The sequence below is a fragment of the Mandrillus leucophaeus genome, unplaced genomic scaffold (assembly GCF_000951045.1).
Source record: "Mandrillus leucophaeus isolate KB7577 unplaced genomic scaffold, Mleu.le_1.0 Scaffold110, whole genome shotgun sequence".
Classification (NCBI taxonomy): Eukaryota; Metazoa; Chordata; class Mammalia; order Primates; family Cercopithecidae; genus Mandrillus; species Mandrillus leucophaeus.
Window position 1 is genome coordinate 6,725,203 of NW_012099210.1, and position 23,660 is coordinate 6,748,862.

Sequence of the window (23,660 nt, forward strand, 5' to 3'; positions counted from 1 at the left end):
GCTTTATGACTGTGAATTTGCTTCTGCCTTCAAGAAACGGGAGGAGTTACTCTAAAGACGGCTCAGAAATAATCAGGGCAGACACTCCCCACAACAGGGCCAGAAGACAAGGTTATTTCCTTCTTGTTTTCAGAGGGTAGGGCCATCTCTTTTGTTTCAATGGGTCAGGCTGTCTTTGCTCAGAGCCTCAGAGATGGGTGTTTCTGCATAAAGCTGTGGGGATGAGGCCACCACAAAGAGCCAAGGTAGTGGAGCCACCATCCTGAGCTGACAGGCAGGGCCACCACCTAAGGAAATAGGCATGATACTACCTCTCTAGGGCACCAAGAAGGCAGAACAAATAGCCAAAGAATATTATTCTCAATCTTTAAGACCTAATGGAATTTTCTCTGCTAGGTGTTGCGCTTGCTTGGAACCCATTACCCTTTTCTTTCCTATGGTATCTCTTTTTCGAAATTTGGATGTCTGTCTTATACTTATCCCACCATTGTGTTTTAGAAGCACTTAACTTGTTTGGGTTTTGCAGTTTCACATCTGGAGAGGAATTTTGTCTCAGCATGAATCTCACCCAAGTCTGATTTAGATGATATTCATTTTAAAAAATTTCTTGATTAACTTCTGATCGTTTTTAACTTTTAATTCATGTGGGTACATAGCAAGTGCATATGTTTATGGCATGCATGAGCATTTTGATACAGGCATGCAATGCATAATAATCATATCAGGGTAAATGGGGTATTCATAACCTCAAGCATTTATCTTTTGTGTTACAATCTAATTATACTGTTTTAGTTATTTTAAAATGTACAATTAAATTTTTACTGACTATAGCCACCCTGTTGTGCTATCAAATACTAGGTCTTATTCGTCCTATCTATTTTTTGTACCTATTGACCATTCCCACATTTCACACACCCACTCAATACTTTTCCATCTTCTCTCCATCTCCATGAGTTCAATTGTTTTGCTATTTAGATCTCACAAATAAGTGGGAACATGCAATGTTTGTCTTTCTGTTCCTAGCTTATTTCACTTAACATGATGATCTCCAGTTCAATCCATGTTGTTGTAAATGACAAGATACTGTTTTTATGGCTGAATAGTACTCCTTTATGTATAAGTATCACATTTTCTTTATCTATTCATCTGTTGATGGGCATAGGTTGCTTCCAGATCTTGGCTATTGTGAACATAGGTGTGACAAGCATGCTTACTATTTGTATGTCTTCTTGGGAGATAAGTCTGTTCAAATATTTTGCCCATTTTTAATCGGATTATTAGATTATTGTATTATTTCTTATTCCAACAATTCCAGAGTTGTTTGAACTCTTCATATATTCTGGTTATTAGTCTTTTGTCAGATGGATGGTTTGCAAACATTTTATTCCATTCTGTGGATTGTCTCTTGAGTTTGCTGATTGTTTCCTTTGTTGTTCACAAGCTTTTTAACTTGATGGGATCCTATTTGTCCATTTTTGCTTGGTTGCCTGTGTTTGTGGGGTATTACTGAAGAAACTTTGCCCAGACCAGTGTCCTGAAGATTTTCTAATGTAGTAGTTTCATAGTTTATAGTAACTTCATAGTTTGAGGCCTTAGATTTAAATCTGTAATCCATTGTGATTTGATTTTTGTATTACACAAGAGAGAGGAGACAAGTTTTATTCTTCTGCATATGGATATCCAGTTTCCCCAACACCATTTATTGAGGAGACAATCTTTTCCCCAATGTGTGTTCTTGACATTTTTGTTAAAAATGAACTCACTGTAGGTTTGTGGATTTGTTTCTGTGTTCTCTATTCTGTTTCATTGGTCTATGTGTCTGGTTTTAAGCCCCTACCATGATGTTTTAGTTATTTTAGCTCTGTAGTACAATCTGAAATTAGGTAATGTGATTCTTTCAGTTTTTTTTGTTGTTGTTGTTTAGGATAGCTTTGGCTATTCTGGGAATTTTGTAGTTCCTCAAATTTTTGGATTGTTTCTTCTATTTCTGTAAAGAATGCCATTAGTATTTTGACAGCAATTGCATTAAATCAGTATATTACTTTGCATTGAATATGTATGTATATTTAACAATATTGATTCTTTTCATCCATGAACATGAATTATCTTTCCATTTTTTGGTGTCCTCTTCCATTTATTTCATCAGTGTTTTATAGTTTTTATTGTAGAGATCTTTCACTTCTTCACTTAAGTTTATTCCTAGGTTTTTAATATTATTTGTGGCTATTGTAAGTGGGATTACTTTTTATTTATTTTTCAGAATGTTCATTGTTAGCATACAGAAATGCTACTGATTTTTGTATGTTGATTTTGTTTCATGCAACTCTACTGAATTTGGTCATCAATTCTAACAGATTTTTGTGGAGTCTTTAGGTTTTTCCAAATATAAGATTGTACCATCTATAAAAAAGCATAATTTGACTTCTTCCTTTAATTTTGGATGCCCTTTATTTTTTCTGATTTTGTAATTTTGTCTGATTGCTCTAGCTAGGACTTCCAGTACTACATTGAATATCAGTGGTGAAAGTGGGCATCATTGTGTTTCACATCTTAGAGGAAAGGCTTTCAGATTTTCTCCATTTAGTATGATACTAACTGTGAGTCTAACATTTAGGTCTTTTATTATTTTGATGTTTGTTCCTTCTATACCTAGTTTTTTTAGAAGATTTTTATCATGAAGCGAATTTTATCAAATGCATTTTCAGCATTAGTTGAACATATTATATGAATTTTTTCCTTCATTCTGTTGATATGATGTATCACATCCATTGATTTGCATATGTTGACACATCCTTGTATCCCTGAGATAAATCTCAATTGGCCTTGATGAATTAGCTTTCTAATTTATTGTTCTATTTAGTTTGCTGGTATCTTATTGAGGATTTTTGCATCAATATTCAGTTGATACATTAACCTGGAATTTTTTTTTTTTTATGTGTCTTTGTCTTGTTTTGATGTCAGGTTAATACTGGTCTTGTAGAATTAATTTAAAAGTCGTTTCTCCTCCTCTATTTTTCAAAGTAGTATGAGTAGAATTGATATTAGTTCTTTCTCTTTTTCTTTTGTTGTTATTTTAAAAGGCACTTTTTTGTTTTCTTTTAGTTTTTTTTTTTTACTTTTAAATTCAGGGGTACATGTGCAGGTTTGTTACATAAGTAAATTAGGTGTCAGGCAGCTGTTGGAGTACAGATTATTTCACCATGTAGGTAATAAGCATAGTATCTGATAGGCAATTTTTTGATCCTCACCCTTCTCCCTCCCTCCACCCTAAAGTAGGTCCCAGTATCTGTTGTTCCCTTCTCTGTGTCCATAGGTACTCAATTTTTAGCTCCCACTTATAAGTAGGAATATGTGTTATTTGGTTTTCTGTTCCTGTGTTAGTTCATTTAGGATAATGTCCTCTAGCTCCATCCATGTTGCTTCAAAGAACATGACCTTATTTTTATGACTGCATAGTATTCCATGGGTTATATGTTCCACACTTTCTATATCCAGTCTACCATGGATGGGCATAGAAGTTACCCAGACCCTATGTACGTACAGAGGTGCTGCCTGGGAGCCAGGGATCAGAGTAAAACTTAGAGATTTATTGATGTTCTATTCTACCATGGCTAAGGTGACACTCAAACGACAATACAAAGTCCTTCTCACTCTTTCCTTCTCTTTTCCCAAGCAGAGCGGCCTCTCCTTGTAGCCACCACCACCACCAACCAACAGGGGTTCTGGCAGGCCATTGCCAATGTTCACTTAAAGCCCAAAGGCTCTTCAGTTTTTCTCATACAGAAGGAGTCTCTTCCTATAGCCACCATAGCTGGGAATGTGCTGAGTCACACCTGAAGCCAGTATGTCTCAGAGCCCAAGGCCCCCAGCACACTACTTGGGTATTGCCACTGGTCATTTGGTGCCCACGGACTCTTTAGTCAGCAGTTAATGAATCCTGCCAGGACCGGGCACTTCCCTTCAAGGAAGCAGATTCCCTTTTGGCCCAACTGTGTCTAGAAATGTGGTCTGTGAGGTAGGACCTGAAATGGACCTCATGACTTTGCCCAGTGCCCTTTCCTCCTGTGGCTAAGCTGGTATCCAAGATGCAGGACAAAGTCCTCTTTAATCTTCACTCTCCTCTCCCTGAGCAGAAAGATGGAGTCCCTTTTGTTGTTGTGAGCTGTGCTGCCTGGGATTGCATTAGGGGTGGTCTAAGCACTCCCTTAGCTGCCTTAGCTTATATCTCCCAAGGTCACATGCTGCCCAGTCCTCTGGCTCTGAGCCAAGCCCAGCATGAGCAATTGCCTAGGAATTTCAGTCCTCATGTCTTAGACTGCCTTTCAAGTTTACCTGGGGCCCCAGAGCACTTTGGCCTATGGTGATTAAATCTTGCTGAGTAACTGAAGTTCTGACCACTGGGATGGGATATTCCCCTCTGACTAGGTCTGGTCCAAGTGCTCCCTCCATGCATGCATCCTGCTGACCCTAGTACAACTCTGCTGTCCACTGGGACAGGGTGAATTCAATGTGACTTCCCACAGTTGCTATGCACTTTGTCCTGCAAGGGCATAGGCTGTCTCTCAGTGCCTCACAGCCACTGCCCAAGGACAATGAAGGGATGGAATTGGTAATTTTATACTGTCTATTCTGTCCTCCTTAATGCTTCTTTCAGTGATACGAAGTTAAAACCAGATACTGTGATTTTGGTTTTTGTGATGGTGCTTATCTGTGTGCAGATAGTTGTTAAAATTTGGTGCCCCTGCAGGGCAGATGAATAGTGTAGGCTTCTATTTCACAACCTTGCTCTATTCTCTAGACAATATTTAGATGAGACTTTGAACTTTAGAATTTAGAGATGATGCTAAAAATGAGTTAAGATTGTGGCGGCTGTTGAGTTGTGATGAATGTATGTTGTGTGCACAAATGACATTACTTTTGGGTAACTGGAAAGCAGAATGATATGGACTGAATTGGGTCCCCCTCCCTCAAAATAGTATGTTAAAACCTTAAACTTCAAAGTAACTACTTTGAGACAAGTTTTTTTAAGGAGGTAATTAAGGGAAAATGAAGTTATAACAGTGTGATCCTAAAGCAATATTGATATTCTTATAAGAAGAAGATACACAGGAGTCCTGTTTATCTCCACAAGTACACAGAGGAAAGGTCATGTAAGGACACAGTGAGGTATCTGTACATAAGTGAAGAAGAGAGGTCTCACCATAAACCAACACTGATGACACCTTGATTTTGGATGTATAGCCTCCACAACTGTAAGAAAATTTTTTTCTGGCCAGGCACGGTGACTCACACCTATAATCCCAGCACTTTGGGAGGCTGAGGTGGGTGGATCATGAGGTCAGGAGATCGAGACCATCCTGGCTAACATGGTGAACCCCGTCTCTACTAAAAATACAAAAAAAAAAAAAAATTAGCTGGGTATGGTGGCGGGCGTCTGTAGTCCCAGCTACTCGGGAGGCTGAGGCAGGAGAATGTTGTGAACCCCAGAGGCAGAGGTTGCAGTGAGCCAAGATCGCACCACTGCACTCCAGCCTAGGCGACTGAGCAAGACTCTGTCTCTAAAAGAAAAAAAAAAAAAGAAAATTTATTTCTGTTCTTTAAGCCACTTAGACTACTGTATTTTATCATGGCAGTCCTAGTAAACTAATACAATCAATAAGCAGGTTGATAAAGTTGTTAAAAGTATAGTATTAGTTTCTTTCCTTTTGATGTAAAATGTTTCTACTTTCTATTCAATGCCCCTCAATATCTTCTTACTCCCAGTGCAGCTATGTCAAACATTCTTTGCAGCTATATAATTCTCTGCACATTCTCACTCCTTTTGTCAATAATTCCTAAAGTCTGAAACACAAAATTTATAGTTTGTGCAAGTACAAGTGAATTAAACCAGGCAATTTATTGCAGTGATTTTTAATCAACTTTTAAAAAGCATAAACTGCATACAATAAAACAAGCCCATTTAAAGTGTACGTTTCAATGATTTTCACAAATGTGTAATACTCATGAGATCATCATCACAATCAAGATATATTAATATAGAACAGATCCACTGCCTTTCTGGGTTTACTCATATGCCTTTGAATTTTAACAACAAACACCAGTACAGGCAAACAATAAGCTTCTTTCAGTCACTGTAGTGTAGATTGCCTTTTTCTAGAATTGTATACATTAATGTAAACAACATCCCTTGGTCTTATTTTTCTGGTATTTACTCAGAATAATTTCCTTTAATAACTATCCACTGATTGCTATTTTGCATTTTTGCAAAGTTTTTATTGTATGAATATTCCGTAATTTGCTTATCTATTTATCTACTATATGCATTGGTTTTGTCTAAAGTTTGGAGTTGCTATAATAAATAAAGCTGCTATGAAATTCATGTGCAAGTCTTAATGAGGACTGCATTTCTCTCCTGAACAAGAATAAAACAAACAAACTAAAAAAAGAAACAACACAAATATATTGAGGAGAGGTACTATATCTCTTGGAGCTCACACAATACTGGGAGAAATTAAAGTTCTGTAGAACCAGAGTAGAGAAATTAACTTAAAAGGCCAAATATGAAAAGTAGAGTTATGGAGGCTTTGAGTATTGTCAATCTCCACAGGCCATGTCATCGTTTAAAAACAGGCCTCTAAAGGCTCAAGTTCATTCATGAGTAACATAGGTGCCCTGCCAAAACAAACTTCATTCTGTTGCCCAGGCTGGAGTGCAGTGGTGCCATCTCTTCTCACTGCCAGCTCCGCCTCCCAGGTTCACACTATTCCTTGACTTAGCCTCCCAAGTAGCTGGGACTACAGGCGCCCGCCACCATGACTGGCTAATATTTTTGTATTTTTAGTAGAGAAGGAGTTTCACCGTGTTAGCCAGGATGGTCTCGATCTCCTGACCTCGTGATCCGCCCGTCTTGGCCTCCCAAAGTGCTGGGATTATAGGCATGAGCCACTGCGACCAGCCAGCAAAATTTAACACTCTTTAAATAATACAACAAAATTCTGAGATTTACACCCACAGTGTAAATCTTCATGTTCTGGATGTATTGAAATTCTCTATATTCTGTATGTATTGAATAATTACTAGCCACGTGAAAAAATCAGGAAAGTGTGACTCAGAACTCATAATCAGTCAAATAAACAAATACCCTATAATGATGGAGATTATTAAATTATAAGGCAAAGGTGTGGCAATAGCTATTATAGATAGGTCAAATAATTAATAAGAACATGAATATACAGATAAGTGAAAGAAACTATTAAAAAATGAATAGAATTTCAGGATTTGAGAATACATACCTGAAATGAAGTTTCACTGAATATATTTAAAGATTACATACAGAAGAATAGGTCAGTAAACTTAAAGACAGGAAAATAGAATTTATCAAAATTGACATACAGTGAAAACAAGAGAAAAACAAACAACAGCAACAACGACAAAAACAGAGTTGTAATGACCTAGCTGTTGATACCAAGGAGTCTGACATGTATGTAATTGTACTCTCAGAAAGGGAAGAAGCAACAGAAGTACAAGAAATAATGACCCCACATTTCCAAAATTTGAACAGAAGTTTAAGCTCAGACTCTATGTGATCAATCAGCACAAAGAAATCTATATCAACATAACAAAATCAAATTTATGAACACAATGATAAAGAGAAAACCTTCGAAACAGCCAGAGGAAAAAATATGTACAGAAAACAATGATAAAAATGCCCATGAGATTCTCATCAGAAACAACAGAAGCCAACATAACGTGGAACAACATCTTGAAAATGGTGAAAACAACTTTTAATCCAGAATCTATATTCAGCAAAAATATATTTCAAAAATAAATGCAAAATTACAACAAAGAAGCAATTAACTGATGTTTCTGGGCGTGATGAGTGTTTATGTCAGAATAGTTTAATGAAGATAAACACATTGGACCATACTCTAGGGGGCTTATTAATCATAGTAAAGTAGGCTTGTTTAGTGAAATAAAACTGCAAGTCCAAGGATGTGACTTCTTGCTCATTACATTCACTAGCAACCTTGGCTAAATTACTATATATCTAAGCTAAATATTCATGTTCAGTAAGTTAAGCCTAAACAAACTTTTCCAAAACAATATCTTAAGAAAGACTAGTTCCATGATATGATTAATATAAACAGGATTTCATAATGAAATAATGCTTACAATGCTGATTATAAATATTAGTACATCAAGGCCTCTGAGAACTCCTAAAATAAAGATATTTGTTAGCACAATTTAACATAAAAATATTGGGGTAGTAATATATTATTTCCAGGTAAACATTTAGTATCAGTTTTTATTTCTTTAAGGAAATATTTATACTTACATTTCAAGTTTCAAATTTAATACTTGAAGAAGCTCAATATACTATTATATCCCAAATGGCATAATGGCTTCCAAATGTATAATAATTATTATTCTACGGGCCTCAACCAATTTATTTGTTGTCTTTATATATATGAACTATATCAAATAATACACAGGAATACATACTTTTTAAATCAAATACAGATGTTGTGTCTATGAAAAATTAGATATATGGGGAGCACTATAAGGTAATATATTAGTTTAATAGTATCTGTTTTTTATTGTTACTGTAGCAAATTACCCAAAACTTAGTGCTTTAAAACAATACAGCTTTATTATCTTTCTAGATGTCTGAACTAGTTCTCACTGGGCTAAAATCCTAATGTTGGGAGAGCTGCATTCCTTTCTGTGAGTTCTAGGGAAGAATTCATTTTCTTGTTTTCTTTCTACCTTCTCAGCATCTTCAAAGCCAGCTGTGTAAAATCATAAATTTTTTCTCTCTCTGAAACTCCTGCACTTCTCTTTTTCTTTTTGAAGGAACCTTTTGAACACTAGACACTGGAGCCTATTTGAGGGTGGAGGGTAGGAAGAAGGTGAGGATTAAAAACTACCTGTCTATCAGATATTATGCTGATTACCTGGGTGACAAAATTATCTGCACACCAAATCCTCACAACATGCAATTTACCAATGTAACAAATCTGCAAATGTACCTAAACCTAAAATAAACATTGGAAAGAAAAAAATAAAGACCTTTTTGATTATATTGGTCATCTGCATAATCCAAGATAATCTCTTTATCTCAAAATCCTTAATTTATTTACATCAGCGAATTGTCCTTTGCCAGGCAAGGTAACATATTCAGTTCCCTAAGCATTAGGACTGAATATCTTTGGTGGGGTGATTTTCTGACTATCACATTAACTAATAGTAATTTAGTATTTACTAATGCCAGGCACTGTTCAGGCATCTTGTCTCCTGCAAAGTGATCATCAGTGACACGTCTGTGAACAAGAAACACACTTCTGCCTTTGGAGAGCTTACATTCGAGCAAAAGGAGACAGATGATGAACAGGAATTGTAATACATGTTTTATATTGTTTTAAAAAGAGATAAGTGCTACTGAGAAAAAGAACAGAGTAAAGTGAAACATGATTGAGGTGGACAGAACTGGTGATTTATATGTGGTGGTCAAGATAAAGCATGCTGAGAAGGTAACATGTGGCCAATTTTATGCAGACATCTGGAAAATAAAAACCATCTTGGGTATAGAGAATATCTGGTGTGATTGCCCTGAGACAGAGTAGTGGCTGGTCTGCTGTGGTGAGAAAGAACAAAGGGAGTGCTGTGGTCAAACTGCAGTGAGAGAAGCACGGCTGAGGACAGCGGGAGAGCAATAGCAGATGAGGTCAGAGAAGTAAAAGAAAGGGGAAAAACAAAAATATAGGACCTTGTCAGCATTCACAAGGACTTTGACTTGCCTGTGCATGAAACAGAAAGCTTCACAGGATTTTCAGAAATAAGCAAAATGATTTGATTCATTAAAGGATCACCTTCACACATGTTGGGAATGACGGGAGAAGGGGCAAGATTGAATAAGAGATCTGGTTAAGTGACTAGGGCAGTTATCTCGGCAAACTTTTAGTGGTGGTTTAGGGCAAAAGGTACCAGTATACATGATGGCAAGTGACTAAAATTGAGATATTTTGAAGGCAAACCAATACAATATTTTGAAAGAATGTATGTAGCATGTGAGAACAACAAAGACAACAAAATAGAAATAGGGTGACTCCAAGGATCTGGCCTGAGCAAGTACAATTCCAATCACAGAATTCAGAAGGCTAATTGAAGACCAGGTTTGTGGGGAAAGCGGAAGAGTTGAGTTTAAGCATATTTACTGGAGATATCTTTCTACTACTTGGTGGAGTAGAAAGGATAAATTCTGGATGGAATCAGTTATGAGTGAATGGCAGGAAATAAATTGGAGACAGTAACCATAGACGACTCCCTAGGAGTTTTGCTGCAGGGGGACAAAGGGGAACAAAGAGATTGCTGAGAAAGTGGACCAATAGAATATTCACTTTTTTTGGCTAGAAAAAATAACAATTTTTTTGTAATTAATTGGAAACAGTCTTACTAAGACATGCTGTTAATGATGAAGGACAAACAAGGCAGAATTGCTAGAGTGATGTCCTGAAGTAGGCAAGAGGGGTTGAAATCTGGTACACATATAGAAGTGTTGACTTGAGATAGGAGTATGGATGAATCACTTATAATAATATTCAGAAAGAGAGAATTTGTCGACTGTTATCTTGTTAGCTGGGCAGATGTGTTTGAATGATTTGTTTTGTCAGTGACATAAAAGCATTGAGTACAGTTTGTCCATTACACATTCAGATGTCTGGCATCATATAGCTCTAACCAGAGTATGCGTATTAAGAACATGAAATGATGCTAATAAAATGACTGTGTCCAGCCATGTGACGTGTAAACCATGTTAATAATTTTGAAGCTCATCTTCCTTGATACAATGGAAAAATCAAACTCCCCCAGTTAATATTTGCCAAAGTAGTACTAACTTAGTAATGCTAATTTAAAAGATCTGTGTTTTTAGCCTCACTCAAAATTGTTTCTGTTGTCTAACAGAGATGTCTCCCATTATTTTGTTACATGCTGTTAAGAATATTTATATGCTCTGGAGGTTAAGAATTTATTAGGACTGTTTACCATAAATAATAGAAGCAAAAAAAAAAATTCTGGAGAAATTGGTTAACAGAAAAAAATTAATAAATATATATTTAAAAATACATTTATCATATATATTTACTATTTATTAATATGCATTACTAAATATATATTTACTATATTATTACATATAATGATAAATACATATTTACTATTTACTATAAATAGTAAATATATAAAAATGTATATTTACTAATAGTATATATAATCCTTCAAGTCACCCTATTTCTATTTTGTTGTCTTTGTTGTTCTCACATACCACATACATTCTTTCAAAAAAATTTTATTGGTTTGCCTTCAAAACATCTCAGTTTTAGTCATTTTTCATCATGTATACTGTTACCTCTTGCTCCAAACCACCACTAAAAGTTTGACTAGATAACTGCCATAGTCGCTCAACTAGATCTCTTACCCAATCTTGCTCACTTGACAGTCATTCTCAACTAATAGTAAATACTATTAGTAAATATATACTTACATATATTTACTGTTTACAGTAAATAGTAAATACTATTGGTATAGTAAATAGTAAATATTTATTATTAAATATAATAATAACTACTAGTAATAAGTAGTAATAATAATAGTAATAATTAGTAATAATAGCAAATATATATTTACTATTTGGATATTAGAAATATCAACACTTTGAAGATAAATTTCAGCAGTTATAGTCTTTAGCAGAGCATTAATTACCTTTAAACATTTCACTTTCCTTAATATCAATTAATTAATTTGGTTGTAGATTCTCACAATATTTTTCAAAAAGGCATTCCCCAAATACCCAATGGCTATTAAAATATTAAGTATTTCAACATGATATTAATTATTTATGTCATACTTTTCATACTAAAGCATTGTTGTTTAAAACATTCTGATAGATAACTCCTGTGATGAACTTAAATATTTATCTTTCTTTTTCAAAAAAGTGATACATAATCAATAACTGACATTAGTGATAAAAGGAACATTGAAAGAAATGAAAATAATCTAGAATTTAACTAATTTAACTAACTAGTATAATCCATTAGAAGTCCTCTGTCAATTCCAAAAGTCGAGGTACATGAAGAAAATGGTTGGGTATGTCTGGCAGACAGCAATAAATATCTAATTGAAGAAAGGGAAGGGCTGAGGAAAGAGTAGGATGATAGAGGTGGAAAATTCTTCCTTTGACAAAAGATATATCCACTTTTTACTTTTCTAAAATATAAATGAAATTGAAAAACAAAAGGAAAAATTATTTCAGAGCATGTGTTCTTGAAAGATTAATGCAAATCTAGGCAAACTTCTAGGGCAATTTTGGCGTATATTAAAAAATGATCATGAAAATAAGCGTGTCATGTAATCTGGATTTCCTAGACTTGGAGGTTTTAAGTGAAATAATTTTTATGCTAAGAAGAAAATATAGTCTTATTATGATTAAATATAGTACCACAGATATTTACCTAACATTTGGCATTTGAAATTATGTGTGTACTTTTATATTTGTGTGTCTATGTGTGTGTGTGAGTGTGTGTGAGAGACAGAGAGAGAATGACCCAAAATATTCCAAACTGAAGATTTTCTGACACGTTTTACCCTTCAAGTAAATTAATTCTAATTCTATAGAGGAATGTTGAACCTGTTGCCTTGCTGATGTTTCTCAAGTTTGAGAAATTGCATCCTGTCCATGTTGGCTAAAGAGAAACACATTTGAGTAAAGCAGCATACATGGAAACAGTGCATACAGTTAGAAAGTAATCAGAATCTTACTACCTGTTTAACTATTTCAATATTTATTTAAAATTTGAGTTAGTGCTCACACCACTAGACGCAATGTGCTTTCTACTTGTTGATATGGATGATAGCGTTGAAGTTACTTTTGAAGTTTCAGATTACTTTTGAAAAGCAACTTCATTTTTCCTTATTTGTTAATCTATTTCTTACACAATTTCTCTCAAATAATCTGTTTATTATATATAATATTTTGTTTATAATATAAAATGTAATTTTAAAGCACATAGTTCAATGTTCTCAGGCATTTCTCTTTTAAGATGGTGTAAGTATACCACTGATTTCTGCTGCTGCTTTGCCTAAGTTTCCCGTGATGAAATCTGTGTTACCCTTAGCATTTACATTATGGGTACTTAGGTCAGGCTGATAAAAAAAGTTTATTAACAAATAAAGTAAAAGACAGAAAGAATTGAATTCTTTGCTCACAAACATGTAAAAAAATTATGATTCAAACTTATATTGGAGATTTTTCTAAAAGCAAGTTTGTATAAACTATGAGTGATTATATTTCAGAGGCAAGTTTTCTGCTCATTGTAGCATCATTTTCTTGAGTAAAGATAAATGAGATCTTGGGAGAAGGTGGTTGGAACAGGAGTATGGTAGAGTGGTTTTAATAGATTCTCATCTTTCCTCATGGAAGTTGTCTGCTTGATAATTAAAGCTTAGTGCATTGCCTTAATCTCATCACAAAAAGATTGTATGTAAATTATATTGTAATGAATTGATATTAGACAACATAGGCTGCATAATTAAGTGTAAGGCTTTAATTGAAACAACATTTCCAAACTGTGTGTGCAGGTACATCATTTATGGATTTTATAAAAAATGCACGCCCTTTCTTTGCTGACTCAGAATCCTTGCTAATGGGACTAATTGTCAAAAAAATTAACCTGTTTCTAGTATGAGTCAAAAACAAAGTAACATATCAAATTTTAAAAACAACTAGCTAAAATATTTTTGCTTATTAATAAGATTTAAAAGTGTAATAAATTGCTATAGAACAAAATTTAACTTTTTTAATGGCTACACTGTCACTGAGTAGTATTAAACATTGAAATTATGGGTTTACTGATAGATGTGTTATAAAAGGTCAATAAAATGAATGTTTCTGCATGTGGAATGGAATGGATGATTAGTTTCTTGAATAATAATTTGGCCATAATTGAAGTCTTTTAATATTACCCAAATAAATGAACAATCTCCATCATATTATAATATTGTTTTTTCTGTGCTATATATCTACTGAGTTTATGATGTAACAGCAAGAGAAAATGTGTCAGGAAATAAGTTGATTTTATTTTTAATTTATACACAACAACTTAAACTTTTTAGTACACAGTTCAATATATACCGTTCTGTAAATATTGAAAAATACAAAAAATACATAGTGTCATGTGACTACCATTACAATCAGGACACAGAACAATGCCCTCACCACAATTAAATTGTCTTATCCTGTCCCTTTGTAGTCAGATCCCCCGCTTTCCCTTATCCCTGGGAAATAATGATCTATTCTTAGTCCCTATACATTTGCATTTTTCCAGAAGTCATGTATATGAAATCCTACAAGATGTAACTTTTTTTTCCTGACTTTTTTCACTTAGCATACACCTTTCTAGATGCAGTCATATTTTTGACATTCATCCATTGTTCATTTGATTTTAATTCTGACAGGTATTATATTGTCTAGGTGTGCAAGAATGTTTATTCACTCACCCATTAAAAGTTATTGAGATGTTTTCAAATTTCAGTTATTAATAAGTAGTGTTTACATGTACATTTGTAACTTTTTAAGAGAATTTTTTCTCTCTGATGAAATACTTAGAGCAGGACTGTTAATTCCTATGGTAAGTGTATGTTTAACTTTAATTAAAACTTAACATACATAGAGTGGAAGAAAGAGAAATTAGACCCTGATGACATAACTTGAGCCCTGAATTTTCTAGAGATTGAAGAACAGTTTACTCTTGGGTTTTTCAGATGGATTTTCTGCACTTGCAGGCCAAAATTTCCAAATACATTACCAAATTCTTCTCAGTGCACAGTTCCTATGGTGCCCAATTTAGTGTTTTTCAAACTTGCATGATTATTAAAATCAGCTAGTGTTTATTAAAAACGTAGATTTCCAGATGACTATCCTGAAAATTATATTTTATTAAGATTTCTGTTTTTAAAAAATGGTCCTGATGGCCGGGCGCGGTGGCTCAAGCCTGTAATCCCAGCACTTTGGGAGGCCGAGACGGGCGGATGACGAGGTCAGGAGATCGAGACCATCCTGGCTAACACGGTGAAACCCCGTCTCTACTAAAAAATACAAAAAATTAGCCGGGCGAGGTGGCGGGCGCCTGTAGTCCCAGCTACTCCGGAGGCTGAGGCAGGAGAATGGCGTGAACCCGGGAGGCGGAGCTTGCAGTGAGCTGAGATCCGGCCACTGCACTCCAGCCTGGGTGACAGAGCGAGACTCCGTCTCAAAAAAAAAAAAAAAAAAAAGATATGAATATTATGATCTAGAAGTTCATATCATCTAGAAGTTCTGTTAGTTCAAGCTAACACAATAATAGTACAATATTTACAATATAAAAAAATTAATATACTACCATATTCCACTTACTGAATATTATATGATTCACAAAATTGCTTAGCAAACCAGTATACAGCTACAGAATCATGGAGTGCTACAGCTAGAAAAACAGTAGATACAACTTGCTCCAACAGCCCATTCTTTACAGTGAGAAATTTGTAGCTCAGAGAAGTCATACACATAAATCGCACAGGGAGTTAGCAGAACAAATACTACAACATGAGCCTCCTGCTAGTTTCAATTTATCTTGCTACCAAGCTCACATGTCTAAATTAGAAAATTATGAGAAAAAATACATAAGTAACAAGATGCTGAAAAATCCACCTTTATAAGCCCAAAAGGGCTTATAGCATGTTGTCAATTCTTAGCATACTGTTTATGAATGGGCACTCATTGTTTGATCATTATAACAAAAATGAATACTTCTAAACAGACTCTAAAAGCTTATCCTAACTCATGCTGTGATTTTATAATCATAATCTTTAATACTTACATACCAAGTATCTTATTTATAATATATAATATAATAGAAAATTGAGAGATGTTATTGATGAAAGGATTTTGAGAGTAGATAAGTCATTCATTTTTTTTGTGAAACATTGACACAATAAATTGCTTGAAAAATCAAGTGATCCCAAAGCAATAGTCCCAAACAAGAAACTCAAACGGTTTTACATACCAACTAAGAATTTTTCAAATTTATTTCCCAGTGTTCTGAAAAATTTATATGAAGTAGACTAGCTCCAGAGGTTGCTGATTTAAAGGGTTAATTAACATCACTTGATAGATATAAGGTCCAAAACTTCTTCACATTATAAAATGAAGCATTATGAACTGAACATCCTCATTATTCTTTCCTCCCCTTGAGTAGTCAAAATCAAACTGATTGCCTTCTATAGCTCAAATTGTTAAAAAAAAAAACTTCCATTAATGTTGCAGAAAGTGATATTTTAAATAATTTGTTGCCATTTCAAAACTCTAATATTATCCTCACTTTAGCAATGCATGTACTGAAATTGGTGTGATACAGAGATTAGCATGGCTCCTGTGCAGGGATGATACACAAATTTGTGAAGCATTCCATATTTTTAATCCAGTAAAATGATTCAAGATAAAATGGCCATATTAAGAAAGAATCAAACTGATATGATAGAGCTGAAAAACCCACTACAAGAATTTCAAAACACAATCAGATGTATTAACAGCAGAATAGACCAAGCTGAGAAAAGAATCTTAGAGTGCAAAGGCCAGTTTTTCAAATTAATTTAGTCAGGCAAAAATAATGAAATAAATTAAAAAGAATAAACAAACCTCTGAGAAATATGGGATTATGTAAAAAGGGTAAACCTATGACTCGTTGGCATCCCTGATGGAGAAGGAAGGCGTGTAAGCAACTTGAAAAACATATTTGAGGATATTGTCCATGAAATTTTTCCCAACCTTGCTAGAGAGGTTGACATTTGAATTTAGGAAATTCAGAGAACCTCTGCAAGATACAATACAAGATGACCATCCTCAAGACACAGAACCATCAGATTCTCTAAAGTCATTAAAAAGAAAATATATTAAAGGCAGCTAGAGAAAAGGGACAGGTCATCTACACAGGTAACTTCATCAAGCTAACGGCAGGACTTTCAGCAGAAACTCTACAATCCAGAAGAGATTGGGGACATACATTCAGTATACTTAAGAAAAGAAATTCCAACCAAGAATTTTATATCCAGTCAAACTAAGCTTCATAAGTGAAGGAGAAATAAAATCTTTGTCAGACAAGCAAACAATTAAGGAATTTGTTACCACCACATCTGCCTTACATGAGGTTCTTAAGGGAATGCTAAACATGGAAATGAAAAGTCACTACCAGCCACCATAAAAACACATTTAAGTTCATAGAATATTGACACCGTTAAGAAACTCCACAATTAAACCTACATAACAACCAGCTAACAACACAATGATGAAATCAAATCCATACACATTAGTATTAACCTTGAACATTAATGAACTATATGCTCACTTGAAATGCACAGAGGGTCAAGTTGCATAAAGAAGAAAGACCAAGTATATGCTATCGTCAAGTGACCCATCTCACACACAATAACACCTGTAGGCTCAAAGTAAAGTGATGGAGAAAGATCTATCAAGCAAATTAAAACCAAAAAAGAGCAAGGGTTGCTATTCTTATTTCAGACTAAACAGATTTTAAATAAACAATAATCAAAAAGAACAAAAAATGATAAACATTTCAATTACATAATGATAATTACATAATGATAAACATTTCAATTCAACAAGAAGACTTAACTATCCTAAATATATAAGCACCCAACAGTGGTGCATCCAGATTTATCAAACAAATTCACAGACACCTACAAAAAAAACTTAGATAACCACACAATAATAGTGGGAGACTTCAACACCTCACTGACAGTATTATAAATATCATCAAGGCACTAAACTAACAAAGATATTTGGGGACCTAAACACTTGATGAAATAGATCTAACAGATATATAGATACATGTTATATAAATATATATTATATATACAGAATATAATATATATTATATATAATATATATTATATTTATATAGAATGCTTCCCCCATCAACCACAGAAAATACATTCCTCTTATCTGCACATGTCACATACTCTAAAATTGACCACATGCTCAGCTATAAAAAAATTTCAAGAAATTAAAGAAACTCAAAGTTATACCATCCACATTCTTGGACCACAGTATAATAAAAAATAAAAAGCAATACCAAGAAGATCTCTCAAAATCATACAATTACATAAAAATGAAACAAGCTGCTCTGAAATGACTTTTGGGAAAACAGTGAAATTGAAGCAGAAAACAAGAAATTCTTTGAAACTAATATAAACAAAGATACAACATAGCAGAATCTCTGAGACACAGCTAAAGCCACGTGAAGAGGAAAATCTATAGTACTAAAAGTGCACATCACAGAGTTAGATTTGTTAATTTCAAATTAACAAACTGACATCACACCTAGAGGAACTAGAAAGACAAGAGCAAACCAACCCAAAAGCTAGCAGAAGAGAAAAAATAACCAAAATTAGAGCTGAACTGAATGAAATTAAGAAGGAAAAAAACAATAAAAGATCAAGAAAACCATAAATTGTTTTTTTGAAAGCATAAATAAGATTGATAGATCATTAACTAGACTAACAAATGAAAAGAGAGAAGAACCAAATAAACACAATCCAAAATGAGAAAGGAGACATTACCACTGAACCCACAGAAATACGAAAACATTCCAGGACTAGTATGAACACTTTTACACACACCAATGAGAAAAACACAAAATAAGAAATGGATAATTTGCTGGAAGCACACAAATTCCCAAAATTGAACCAGGAAGTAACTGAATCCCTGAACTGACCAATAACTTGTTCTGAAATTGAACTCATAACAAAAAACTATCAACCAGAAAAACCCCTGGATCAGAAAAAGTCACAGCTGAATTCTGCCACATGTATAAAGAACAGATGGCACCAATCCTACTGAAACTTTTCCAAAAAATCTAGGAGAGACTCCTCCCTAAACTAAATCTAAAGCCAGCATCAATCTGACAGAAAATCCAGGCAGACACACAACAAGAAAAGTAAACTTCAGACTAGTATTCCTGATGAACACAGATGTAAAAATCTTCAACAAAATACCAGCAAACCAAATCCAGCAACACATCAAAAAGCTGATCCACCACAATCAAGTAGGCTTTATTCCTGTGATGCAAGGATTTTTCAACATACACCAATTAATGAATGTAATTTGTTACATAAACAAAACCACATGATCATCTCAACATACACAGGAAAAGGTTTGGATAAAATTCAACATTCCCTCATTTTAAAAACTCTCAGCAACCTTGGTACCCAAGGAATATACCTCAAAATTATAAAAGCCATCTATGACAGAACTATAGCCAACATAATACTGAATGAGTAAAAGCTGGAAGCATTTCCCTTGGAAACTGGAAAAAGACAAGGATGCCCACTCTCACCACTTCTATTCAACATAGTACTGTGAGACCTAGTCAGAGCAATCAGGCAAGAGAAGGAAAGAAAGACATCCAAATGGGAAGAGAGAAAGTCAAACTATTTCTCTTTGCAGACAGTATGAATCTGTACCTAGAAAATTCCATGATCTCTGCCCAAAGGCTCCTAGATCTGATAAAAAAAACTTTAGCAAAGTTTCAGGATACAAAAGCAATGCACAAGAATCAGTAGCATTTCAATAGCCTTGAAAAGAATAAAATAACTGGGAACAGAGGTAACCGTGAAGGTGAAAGATCTCTACAACGATAGTTACAATGCACTGCTAAATGAAATAAGAGATGACAGAAACAAATGGAAAATACTCCATCCTCCTGGATAGAAAGAATCAGTATTTTTACAATGACCATACTACCCAGACAATTTACAGATTTAATGCTATTTTTATCGAACTACCAATGACATTAATTTTTTAAAGATTTCAGTAGTTGTTGGGGTACAGGTGGAATTTGGTTATGTGAATGAATTGGATGGTGGTGAAGTCTGAGATTTTAGTGTACCTATCACCCAAGTAGTGTACATTGTACCTAATATGTAGTTTTTTAATCCTTCACCCCTTCCCCACCCTCCTCCTTCTGAGTATGCATCCAAGTTGCTGCAAAAAAATATTTCATTCTTTCTTATGACTGAATAGTATTATATGGTGTATATATATCATATTTTATTTATCCATTCATTGTCCAATGGTTTTTTTCAGATAATTAGAAAAAAGTATTCTAAAATTCATATGGGACCAAAAAGACTCCAAATAACAAAAGCAATCTTAAGCAACAGAACAAAGCTGGTGGCATCACACTATTTAACTTCAAGCTATATTATAAGGCTGCAGTAATCAGAACAGCATAGTGCTGGTACAGAAATAGCCACATAGACCAACTGAATAGATTAGAGAACCCAGAAATAAAGCCAAGCACCTACAGCCATATGATTATTGACAAAGCTGATAATAACAAGTAATGGTGAAAGGACTTCCTATTCAATAAGTGATGCTGTAATAATAGGTTAGCTACATATAGAAGAATAAAACTGGACACCATTCTTTTACCATATACAAAAAACAACTCAAGATGGACTGAAGATTTAAATGTAAAACCTAAAACTATAAAAACCCTAGAAGAAAATCTAAGAAATAGCATTCCAGACATTGGACCTGGCAAAGATTTCATGACAAAGATTCCTGAAGCAATTACAATAAAAACAAAAATTGATACCGAGGACCAAATAAAACTAAAGAGCTTTGGCAAGACAAGAGAAACTATCAAGAAAATAAACAGAATACCTACAAATGCGAGAAAACATTTGCGAACTATGCATCTGACAATGGTCTAATATCCAGAATATATAAGGAACTTAAACATATCAACAAGCAAAAAAACATATAACCCCATTAAGAAATGAGCAAAGGTATAACTCCCAATGCAATCCCTTTGCTCATTTCTTAATGGGGTTATATGTTTTTTGCTTGTTGATATGTTTAAGTTGAGTTGATGGGTGCAGCACAGCAACATGGCACAAGTATACATATGTAACAAACCTGCACGTTATGCACATGTACCCTAGAACTTAAAGTATAATAATAATAAAAAATAAAAAAAAAATTTAAAAAAAAGAAAGCAAAAAAAAAAAAAAGAAATGAGCAAAGGACATGTGCAGACAATTCTCAATAAAAGACATACATGCGATCAATAAGCATATGGAAAATGCTTACCATCATTAACCATTAGAGAAATGCAAATCAAAACCACAATAAGACACCCTCTCACATCAGTCAGAATGACTAATATTAAGAAGATAAAAAATAACAGATATTGGTGAGATTACAGAGAAAAAGGAACAGTTATACACTGCTGGTGGGAATGTAAATTATTTCAGCCACTGTGGAAAGCAGTTTGGAGATTTCTCAAATAACTTAAAACATAACTACCATTCAACCAAGCGATTCCATTACTGAGCATATACCTAAAGGAATATAAATCATTCTATCATAAAGATACAGGCATACATGTATTTGTCACAGCACTATTCACAATAAAAAAGACACGCTATCCTCCTAAGTGCCCATTGATGGTAGACTGGATAAAGAAAATGTGGTATATATACAACATAGAATACTATGCTAGCGTAGAAAGAACAAAATCATGGCCTTTGCAACAGTATGGATGGATTGGAGGCCATTATCCTAAACAAATTAAGACAGGAACAGAAAAACAAGTGGACAGAAAGAAGGGAACAATAAACACCAGGGCCTACTTGAGAGTGGAGGGTGACACAGCTGGTGCTCCACCAGTTTGTATAAGCAGTGACATTGGAAAGTAGAGTATTTTGCCCATAAAATAACTTGTAAATATTCACAGACATTTGGTGATCATTCTCAGAAAATTTTAAAAAATAACACTTTAATACAACTTTTATTCCATGGGACACAGCATCTGCAAGCACGAACTCATCATATTGACACATGGTACTGTCCTGGAGTTGTAATGAAGATGTACTCGATGACAAGTACCAAATAATTGATTATTGACATCTTTTGCCATTGAATTAATTTACCTTGAAACAGATCATTTATTAATGAAATAAGAAAAATATATTATTTGGATTTCCTTCCTTAATTCTAGTAACCACCCAAAGCTGACAAGCTTAATATTACTTTTTCTAATATTATGTGGCATCGTATATTTTATGATCATTTGTCCTACTGTTAGAAAACAATGGTCTCTTTTCCTTCTTTAATAATTTTTTTTAGCATTAAAATGACAACACAGTATAGAGTTTTTAGAATTTTTCCTAGTATCTTGGAAGTATGTTATATTTTGCCAATTTTATCAGCATTCTTCATTGTAAAATAGTTCATTAAATGTAACATTTTCCTTCTTCATTAGAACAAAAATAATGTTGGCAGATCAGACACATTGATGACTGTTATTTGTGGAAAATACTTAAAATCCAGTTTGAAATATATAACTGAATAATGTTGATGCAAATTATTTGTAGTTAAAATAAGAAATATGTAGCAAATAAGAAATAATTATTTTAGAATATTAATAGTCTTTTATAAACACGGATTGACACAAATATACTATACTGGTATCTAAAAGCTCTCAAACAGTTTTGCAATGAGTGGTACGATTTCTAATATGTTCAACTACTCATGGCAAATTTGGAACCAACTAGACTACAATAACTTCTCATTTTACCTGTTAGGTTTATTTCTAGAACATTCAGTGTCATTAAAGCCAGGGGAAAAGAGTATTTTTGTGTGAATTTACATTTTAAAAAATAACTTTTAAATAACTGTTTATGTGTGTGTGTGTGTATATATATATAATATATATTTGTATTTATCAAGGCATTTGAAAGATAAGTGGTATGTGAAATCATTGCTTCCTGTTAAAAGCTGTGCTACACATAGCAGAATGCCTTGTTTCTGTAGCACTAACCAATTAAATACTAGCATTACCGTCTTATCATTGAAACAGAAAAGGCTCCCAAATTTATATAATGTCCCTTAGGAATTGCGCTGCCCCAGTGAGAGTCAGGACCTTGAACCTTTGGCCTCTTAATCGATCCTGTGTGCTGCCTGAAGCTCCATATTGATCGTGTCACCACTCTGCTTAATATACGTAAAATAAACTGCAAATTCCAATATCCTGCATCATCTTGCTCCAAACCCAACTCAGAATTTGTCTCTGTCAAGATACATTACCTTAATGCTTCCATTTATGAAGAACTCTTACATGTTTGAACTCATACTTTTTCTTTTATATAGCATTTATACTGTTCTACACTTTACTTCTGGTATGTGTATCTCTGCTTTTATTTTTACATCATGTGGATTTGATATAGATGAATTGTTAGTTATAATTGATGTGTTCAGAAATTTTAGTCACGAGAAATAAATAACATAAATAAAATTATTCTATGCTGTAAATGTTATTCATATACTTACCTCCAAAAATAGAATAATATTAAGGTGTTAAGAAAACATTCTCTCATTAAAATCTTTTAGGAATACAGTTCATTCTAAAGCTCAAATAACAAGACGAAAAGTATAAAAATCCTTTTCAGATATTCAACTGCGTTTGATTATTGGCAATTTAATGAATAAATTTGCTTTGTTCTCAAATCATTTTTAATTAGAGAGTCATATTCTCACTGACTTCTTA